Consider the following 10,077-nt stretch of genomic DNA (forward strand, 5'->3'; position numbering starts at 1 on the left):
AGATTAGGTAAATGAGACCAGTGTAATCAAAAGGATCATTAAATTTGGAAAGAGAGACAGAACAGTCAGTGTCTTCATGATGTGATGTGAGAATGACTTGACAGGCATTGCAGGCTTTGAGATGAAGAAGCCACAAGCCAAGGAAGCTGGGCAGCTCCTAAAGCTTGAAAATGCAAAACAAAACAAAACAAAACAGCAAACAAAGATTCTCACTTAGAGACTCTAGAAAGGAACACAGTCCCGCTGACACCTTGATTTTGGATATTTTATTCCCCCAAAGTGTAAGATAATTAATTAGTGTTGTTTAAAGCCACTAAGGTTAATGACAATTTGCTACTTCAGCAGTAATTAACAAATACACTTGACCCTTGGTATCCCGTGAGGGATTGGTTTCAGGCCCTCTGTGGATATGAAATTCCTCAGATGCTGAAGTGATTGATGTAAAATGGCATGGTATTATCATATAACCTTTGCATTTCCTGCTATATACTTTAAATCATCTCTAGATTACCTGTAATACCTAACTCAATGTAAATGCTAAGTAAATGGGTGTTGTCTTATATTGTTTAGGGAATAATGACCAAAAAAAGCCTATACATGTTCAGATCAGACACATTTTTTTTCCTGAATATTTTCAGATGTTGAACCCATCAACACAGAGGGTCGACTATATCTTGGTTTCACATCATGAATTGAGCAAAAATTAGTAACACAAAAGACCTAAGCCTACGTTTGTTTAATGGAGAAAAAAAATGATGAAAAACTCACAACAAGTTACTGAACTTAATATGTTTTTTTCATAGAAACGACCAAGGCTCATAGAAGAGACAGAGAAGAGGGAAGCACCATTTTTTAAACCATCAGATTTCATGAGAACTCACTCACTATCACAAGAACAGCATGGGAGAAACTGCCTCCATGATCTAATCACCTCCCACCAGATCCCTCCCTTGACATATGGGAATTACAATTGGAGATGAGATTTGGGTGGAGACACCAAGCCAAACCATATCAGGACTCCAGCAATTCTTTCTCTCACCTGCTCTATCTCTTATTCCCCTCTACTGCATCTATACGAACTAAAAGAAAAACACTTCTTGGATACACAAGAGCTGTCATCTTTTGTGTTTGCCCAGCTTTTAAGGGAAACCCTATGAAAGGGGTGCCTACACAGTCCCCACATCCTACCACACTTCTTTCCCTCGCTGCCACTCAAACCTGACTTCTGTCACTAGGGTCATAATGCCTTCTGCAAGACCTAACTCAGCCCTGCCTCTGCCCATTGATCTGACCCCTAATTATGTGGTCACTGGAAGCTGCTCTCAGGTGTCCTTGCCCAAAGGGACATACAGCACACAGCCTGTGGAGGGTGGAGGAACCAACTGCAAGGTGGGTTTCCAGTAGGACCAACTGGGGTTAAAGAGGAGTGGGAGGCAATAAAGAGGATTGCTTTCAGGGTGCAAGTGTAGGAGACAGGAATGTAGACAACAGCTTTCAGCCTCCACTTTACTTTCTAGTGGCATTATTATTATTATCAGTATTATCATCACTATCATTATTTGCCATGGTTTGAGTGTTTGTGTCTCTCCCCCAAAATTCATGCTGAAATCTAATCCCCAATACGATAATATTAAGAAGCGGAACCTTTGGGAAGGGATTAGTTCATGAGGGCAGAGCCTTCACAAATAGTTAAGACCCTTGTAAAAGAGGTCCTAGAGAGCTCCCTTTCCCTTTCTATCTTGTGAGGGTCCAGTTAGAAGCCACCCTCTATAAGGAATGGGCTCTCACCAGACACCAAATCTGCCAGGGTCTTGATCTGGGACTTCCCAGCCTCTGTGAGTGACGCATTTCTATTGTTTATAAATGACTCATTCTAAGGTAGTTTGTTATAGTATCACAAAAGGACTAAGACATTTTCATCATCATCATCATTATTACTATCACAAAAGTCCTATTGTTGAGGCCAAGGGGGCAAAATCCTCACAGCCTCTGTGTTAAATTGTGTGATTTATTTAAAATATTTTACCAGAAACATTACTTTTATTCCAGGTCAGGATCACTAAACAAAAATAGATCTCTATGTGGTAAAAGGTTCAAATACTGATTGAAAATTTCAAAGTGGAAACATTTAATTTCTACCTTTCCCCTGGACCAAGGGAAAATGTAAGAAACATACTTAGTTCATTTACTAAGAGTTTCATGCAGTTGTCTAAGGACAGAGGTAAATGAGGAGCAAGAATGAAGACTTGATCGATGGCAGGCTGAGGAGGGGGCTGGAGGAGGCTGCTTGTGCCCAGAGAGACTGAGGATAGGCAGATTAGAGCATCCTCACCAGACCCCCTCCCAACCCAGGAGGTGATACATGGGCTACAATATTAAAGAAATTGTTCACTGATACCCTTACCTTGTTCCAAAAATAATTTGACATTATCCTTGTGTGATGAGGATTTTCTAAGAGATGACGGATGAATCTGTACACCCCCCAAGAATGGGTAAGCAGGAAAACCCACTCAGCATCTCCTCCCGGAAGAATGCTTACCGTGACAATGCTGTCTCTTTTAGGATGCGATTGTGGATGGTATGTAGTTAGAAGTAAAAGTGTGTTCAACCTTAGCATAAAATCAGAAATGCATACTAATTGAGTTGCTGAACGATTTCCCAGTGGAAGAAGGTGGTACTCTTTCTCAAGTCTTTTCCTACCATAATCTTTGGCCGAGAGACAAAACTGGAATGAGCTAGAAAGCTAAACCTATGCCATCAATGATCTCTGTGTCCTAGGAGACCCCTATGATTGGTCAATGTGTTGTTGACAATTTCCAGGGTGGTGACGGGGAGGACAATGGAGAGACAGTGATCAACTCCAAGGCTTTAACTAAGCCTGCAGCAGAGAAATTGGTGGTTACCAACAAAGGAGTTTCCTTAGGGACAGGGTAGCGATATATCCAGATTGTCTGGGGGCAGTCCCAGTTTATGTCTGTTGTTCAAGCATAACCATCAATAATAGGCCCCTAAAAAGTATTTCTGTTTGGGTTATAAATTATTTGGTGAGCTTGCTTAGGGAGCACTAGCCTTTACCCACTTGACCCACCATGCTCCACCTGATGCAGAGTTTCCCCTTTGTTAGGAAAGTGCAAGTCAGACAACCTTTTATGCACGACCCTGTTCATTCTCTAAACCTCTAGCTCTTTTGCTGTCAAACACACAGAGCTGGTTTATCTCACCAGAGATGTGTTCCTTTATTCAAAAAACATTATCTTTCTTTCTTAGCAAGAAAGACTGTAAATTAAGCAAAAGTTTTGATTGTGGCTAGAGTTCAAATCCCAGCTCAATCACTATTTGTATAACCTACACTGACTTGCTCAGAGAAAATGCCTATCCCTTATAAAAGTTACATCAACTAAGATACCACTTTCAAGATTCATGGTACGTGATAGGTGTTCAAGAATGTTCATTCTTACTGGAGTGACAGAGGAGTTTCAGCATTATTTTATTAAATTCTGTAAACTTAAGTTATGCTAACATTTAATAAGTGAAATTCAGTATGTTCCTACAATTTTAGGTCTTATCTAAGACCATCTTTCTCCCACACCCAAAACGGCCAAAGTTTCCCTACCAGCCTCTAATTCTATGGACCCTAAAAGGCAAAGTTGTCCTTATTAAGTTTTAAATTTTAGCGATTTTTTTGGAGACATTCCAGGCCTTATGGAGGAAAGTAGTATCTTGTATGATTTCAGGTATCCAGAAGTTGACTTAAAAGTTCTTCTTACAATTTAGTTTGATTTACATTTCTCTAATGACAAGTGATAGTGAGCTTTTTTCATATGTTTTTTGGCTGCATAAATGCCTTCTTTTGAGAAATGTCTGTTCATATCCTTCACCCACTTTTTGATGGGGTTGAAACTCTTGTGGTGATCCTAGATAAAACACAACTTTCTGTGTGGACAGGTATTTGGTAGCAATTGACTCCCCCTAAGATTTTTTTTTTTTTTTTCTGAGATAAAGACTAGGAGGTTGGCACTATAGCCATCACCAAATAAACAGGAGACACTGGAGCTTTGAAAGGTTGAGTTATTTGCACAAGATCACTTAGTTAATGAATGACAGAGCAAAACTTTGAAACAAGGGTTATCTGGTTTTAGAGCTCTTTTGCTCTTAGGTACAAAAAAAAAATCTCTATTTCCACAAAGACCACAGCTTACATCATAGCTTGGCTGATTTCTCTGATGTCTACGTCTCAGCAACAATCTGTCTTTTGGCTTCTCAACACATACTGATCATTAATGAAGGGTAACCACTGTTAGAGACATCAAAAGGTATGTATCCCTGAGTTTCCTCCCTGCTTTCCTTTCTTGTTTTCTTCCTTCCTTTCTGCCTTAGTCCATTTGGGATGCTATTGAAAAGTAATATAAACAGGGTGGCTTATAAAGAACAGAAGTTTACTTCTCACAGTTCTGGAGGCTGGAAGTCCAAGATCGAACACCATCACTGGTGTCTGGAGAGAGCCCGCTTCCTTCTCTGTGTTGTCACACGGTGAAAAGTACAAACGAGCTCCTTCAGGCCTCTTTTTATAAGGGCAGCAATTCCATCAGAAGGGCTTTGGCTTCATGACTTAATCACCTCCGCAAAGCCCGTACCTCCTAATATCGCCACCTTGGGGGTTGGCCTTTCAACAGATGAATGGGGAGACACAAACATTCAAACATTTAGGCCGCAGCATTTCCTTACCTCCTTCCTCCCTCTATCAATGTATTCATCTATGTATTGATTCTTTCACTCAAGTCTCATTTGTTTAAACAAATACGTGAGAACCTTCTCTCTGCTAGGTACTGCTCAGGGGCTGAGGAAGGAAGGTAATCAGACAGTGCCTGTTACTTTAGAAGCTCACAGTGTGGAGAAGGAGAGAGATGTAGAAATAATATAAAGCAACACAGATGTGCAGGGGAAAGAGACAAGGAAGAATTTCAGTGCTTTACCTTGTATACTTTCTGCTGTTTAATTCCTTTACCATAAGAATGCATTGTACTACATGGATTAAGAAATCCTTTAGCCGCTAATGGGTCACCTAGTTGTAATCTATGCAAGACTTTGACATGGTCAGAGTCTGCCTAGAATTATCTCTTTTAACTGGGTAACAACAACAACAAAAAAATCAAAAATTGAACTCGACAAAGGAAAAAAGGTAATTTCCATTTACAGAATTTCTTCTCCTTTTTTAGCTTCTAAAATGGGTGGTTTTCCAAAAAACTATATGTTCTCATTTATAAGTGGGAGCTAAGCTATGAATACAAAAAGGCATGCAGAGTGATATGATAGATTTTAGAGACTCAGATGGTAGGCAGGGCTAGGGATACAAAACTACACATTAGGTAAAATGTACTCTACTCAGGTGACCGGTGTACTAAAATATCAGAATTCACCACTATATAATCCCATCCATGTAACAAAAAACTTCCTGTACCCCAAAAGCTATTGAAATTTGTAAACAGAATTTCACCTCTCCTTAATGATTCATGAAGCACTTTCAGATCTTGAAATAATGTAATGCCAATGGTATTAAATATTAGTTTATTTAATCCATAGATGTGTGGAAACAGCCAGTTGACAGAAAGTAATCGTGCATTAACTCAAAATTCAATTTTAATCGAAATGCTATTTTAAAATAGCTGCCCTTACATGGTCTGGCATTAAAAATAAACTTTTTTATAGAATGGAAAAAACACAATTTTTTTAAAGGGTGGTTTTCTTTGTATTTCCAAAGGGAAAGCTGACAGATGCAGGGATATGAAAAGAATGAGGATAGATGAATAAATGGATGGATACTCAAAATCACTATTGTATAATAATTTATTCTGAGGGAAAAAAGGCACCAAACCTCAGAACCATAAGCAGAAATGAAAATCCACCAGAAAATGCAAAATTACTCGGAAGCCCTTCTATTTGAACAGGAGACCTGGATCTGAAATCACGAGTTCATAGATGGAACATTCTAAGGTTACACCCATGCGTAATTTGAACATTTGAATCAGGAATGCAAGCTTTTTCTCTCTGGTTGACTGTTGTTGTTGTTGTTGTTGTTGTTGTTGTTGTTGTTGTTCTTTGTTCTTCTTCTTCTTCTTTCTTCTTCTTCTTCTTTTTAAATTTTGCAGTGATTTACTTTAAGTGGATTCATTTGCTCTTGAGAAGAAGCATCATCACTAAGGGATGCTTTATTTTATTTCTGAAAGGCATTTGCAGGTAGCTCAGCATATCTCTTTTGTCATTTTTGCATCACGCCCTTGTGGTGTGCTTAGCCACATATGCAGAAATTGGCTAAAATGAAACAAAAGTGCAATAAAATGCTGCTTCTTGGATTTAAGTATTAGTTACTCAAAAATATTTCAAAAAAGGCCCATTTATTTGCTGTATGTTCATTTTTTAAAATTTCAATTTGTTTTAGGTACAGTAGGTACATGCACAGATTTGCTACATGGCAATATTGCATTATGCTGTGCTTTGGAGTATGGATCTCATTACCCTGGTAGTGTACATAATACCAGAGAGGTAATTTTTTAACCCAACTCCTCCTTCCACCCTCTAGTAGTTCACAGTGTCTATAATTCCCATATTTGTCCATGTCTGCTCAGTGCTTAGCTCTCATTTATAAGTGAGAACATGCAATATTTGGTTTTCTATTCCTGTGTTAGTTTCCCAACTGAATTCAAACTCATTCCCAGATCACTTGTCCTCGTCAATTAATGTACACTGGAGAAAGAGCTACCTTCGGGCTGTGAGGTCATCGTATAATCCTGACCACTCATTTCCCATCATGAGACTGCTGTTCCTTCTGTTTATCCTTCTTGGATGTCTAATACAAACAGCCTCAGGTAAGCTATGAGTCCACCTGGAGGATGATGAGGTGGATGCCCTTGGAGCTGACATGGGCCAAATTAATTCATCAGCCAACGATGCACTGAAATATGGAGTAACTGAACAGCCCCATAGCTGAGAAAAAGCCCAGCATGTACAACAAATTTCATTTTACAAATCAGGAGAGAGAAGCTTAAAGAAATTTAAAATTTTTTCCCAAGATTACCTTAATCTAGTTGTTGCAATAGATACCAGACTTAACTAACAATTGTGATAGATAACATTAATAGTAGTCATCACAGCTTACAAACCATTTCCATGTGAATCAAAACAATGGCAACAACAACACTAATACTAACAACAAATAATGCTGACCACTTTCTCTTTACCAGACATCACAGCAAAGATGTGTTGTGTTTTCACATATTATCTCCCACGTACTCCTCATAACAATATTTCTGGGGCAGGTATTTTTTAGCCCTGTCTTATGAGTCTAAAAAAATGGCATCATTTGTCCAAAGTCACAAGGATTGTATATGGTGAAGCCTAGATTCAAGCTTAAGTTGGTTTGATTCCCAAGATTACCCTCTTACCAAATACTCAACAGTACCTGAAAATAGATTTACTTATTAAATTATATACAAAAACGAACAGTTTTAAATATGGGTGTGTCCCATGCAACACTTGGGACAAGCTTATACTACAAGATTATTCATTGTTTATCTGATATTCAAATTTAACTAGAGGTCTCACATTTTCCTGGCAATCTTCTGCATATGTTAGCATGGGCCAGGTAACGATGTGGTGAAAACAACGTTCAAATCTTGGTATCCTAAAAGAGCAAAGATTTAATTCCCACTTCTGGTACAAATGCATCATGGCCACAGGGCTGCACTGCTCACTGTAGTTGCTCAGCTCCCCCTGGTGGAGCAGCCACCACCTTGACTACTGTTGGCCACTGCAAAGGAAAGAGCTCTGAGGTTCTTACACTTGCAGGTAAGGGCTTCAGCCCTGAAAGGACACATCACTTCTGCTCAAAATTTGTTACCCAAGTAAGTCTCAAAGGTAGGGAGGCAATCCTACTTTGTGTCAGGAAAATAGCCAGATCTATTTGGTAAATAGCCTAACAGCCTGATTGTGATAGATAGATGATTGATGATAGATGACATAGATAGATAATTAGATAGATAGATAGATAGATAGATAGATAGATAGATAGATAGACAGACAGATGGTTAATAGAATATAGATGATAAAGGATAGATTACATAGATGATAGACAGATACATAGCTATAGATATGGATGTAGATTCAGATATGAATATATACCTGTATCTATACATGTATCCTTCTCTTCTTATGAGAGATTAGGAGCGTCTGTGACTCACATAGCAAAACCTGGCTGCCAATAACTATAGTTGTGGTGGATGGATCAGGAATTAGAAACCAAGATTCCTAATCCTAGTTGAGTATGCTTTCCATCACAATGCCATGCCTTTAAGAGACGTAAACTCTAACGGAAACACTTCATACTCACTTTTTTCTTATGGTTGTTGGTCATTCTCTCTCTGGCTCTCTAGACCTGCTCTCTGTAGGACTAAGCTCAACCTCCTGGATGTTATGTCATTCTCTTTCCAACCTAGCTCACTGAGCACAGGAAGGCAGGTGCCTACTCCATGTCTTGGCTTTGGCATTGAAAGGATCACAAACTATGAAAGAACTCACACTTCACAGAATATGGAAGGCACCGCATTCAGGAATCAGAATACTCAGGACATCAATCTAGTTATCTCTTCATTAAATACTTATTGACTAATTTGCACTCAATACTTGTAAAGTTTTGCCATGTCAAGAAGAAGGCAGGCACTTTAGAAAGCTTTTATGGAGAGCATGTGGAGCGAAGTGAATTTTATATTTCTAGCCTTGTGGCACAGTCAGAAGAGACTACTATAGCAGTCAGTGAGCTTTTCCTGTAAAGGACTAGGTAATGAATTCTTTGGGCTTTATGGACCATGTGATCTCTGTCATAACAACTCATCTCTGCCTGTATACAGTGAAAGCAGCCATAGATAATGTGTAAATAAGTGAGCATGGCTGTCGTCACCTAGAACTTTACTTATGGACACTGAAATTTGAGTTTCATATAATTTTCATGTATCACCAAAAATTTGGTTTTGAATTTTTAAAAATAATTTAGAGATGTAAAAACTGTCCTAAGTTCACACGTCATACCAACAGAAGCAGAGTCAGTTTTGCCCTGTGGACTATCATGTGCTAAACAAGATGAATTCTAGTAACTTTTTTAAAACATAATTTCACTTTTTTGTTTCTTTCCCCTTCTTCCCTTATAGGATATGAGAGAAAGGATAGATTCCATGAATGTGAACACATGGGTGGTGTCTGCAGGCACCAAAAAACCCACGGTTGCTCTATCCTGCCTGCACAGTGCAAAAGCCGGTACAAACACTGCTGTAGGTTGTAGCTGCAACAGCTGGAGGGGCCTCAGGGTAGCCCAAGAGAACCACAGCCCCTGACTTCTGCTTAATAAAGGCATCACCACCCATGTGGACCCTCTTTCTGATAACAAGCTTAACTTTTAGGCCATTGAACCAGAGGCAGGATAATGTAAAATCTGGATTTGGTCACACCACTAACTCCCTGATTGATTTTGGATAAGCCCTTTCTTTTCCTAGATTTCAGTTTCTTTCCCTCTAACCACTGACATGGGTATTCTCTAAGACACCTGTATGCTGTTCATATGTCTGTGAATCTATGGAATTTTGGATGAAGGGTGTGTGTGTGTGTGTGTGTGTGTGTGTGTGTGTGTGTGTGTGTGTTGGCTATAAGTTAAAAAGTCACAAAGGTTTTATTTTTGTTTTCATTTTGAAGACAGGGTCTCACTTTGTCTCCCAGGCTGGAGTGCAGTGGCACGATCATGGCTCATTGCAACCTCAGACTACTGGGCTCAAGCGATTCTCCCACCTCAACCTCCCTAGGAGCTGGGACAACGGTCATGCGCCACCATGCCTGGCTAATAAAAATTTCTTTGTAGAGACAGGATCTCGCTGTGTTGCCAGACTGACTTCAAGGGCTTCTCCCATCCAAAGTGCTGGGATTACAAGAGTGAGCTACCACACTCAGCTCTCACAGAGATGTTGTTCTCACTTGCTGTATCCTTGACCCTTAACGACTCTTGGGCATCAAGTGATGGATCCAGGTTGATTATTAAAC

At 39.4% G+C, this 10,077-nt stretch overlaps 1 long non-coding RNA gene across 2 annotated transcripts; it reads left to right on the plus strand.

Moving 5' to 3' along the window:
* The first annotated feature begins 1,308 nt into the window (after nucleotides 1–1,308).
* On the plus strand, nucleotides 1,309–9,573 carry LOC126961117 (uncharacterized). Of its 2 annotated transcripts, XR_007728183.1 has the most exons (4): nucleotides 1,356–1,389; nucleotides 4,188–4,313; nucleotides 6,714–6,863; nucleotides 9,198–9,573. It is a non-coding gene; the product is annotated as an uncharacterized LOC126961117 (long non-coding RNA). The 2 variants fall into 2 exon arrangements; XR_007728184.1 differs by lacking the exon at nucleotides 4,188–4,313 and having other exon boundaries at nucleotides 1,309–1,389; nucleotides 9,198–9,561.
* Nucleotides 9,574–10,077: the final 504 nt, after the last annotated feature.

The sequence above is a fragment of the Macaca thibetana genome, chromosome 8, assembly GCF_024542745.1.
Source record: "Macaca thibetana thibetana isolate TM-01 chromosome 8, ASM2454274v1, whole genome shotgun sequence".
NCBI classification, from domain to species: domain Eukaryota; kingdom Metazoa; phylum Chordata; class Mammalia; order Primates; family Cercopithecidae; genus Macaca; species Macaca thibetana.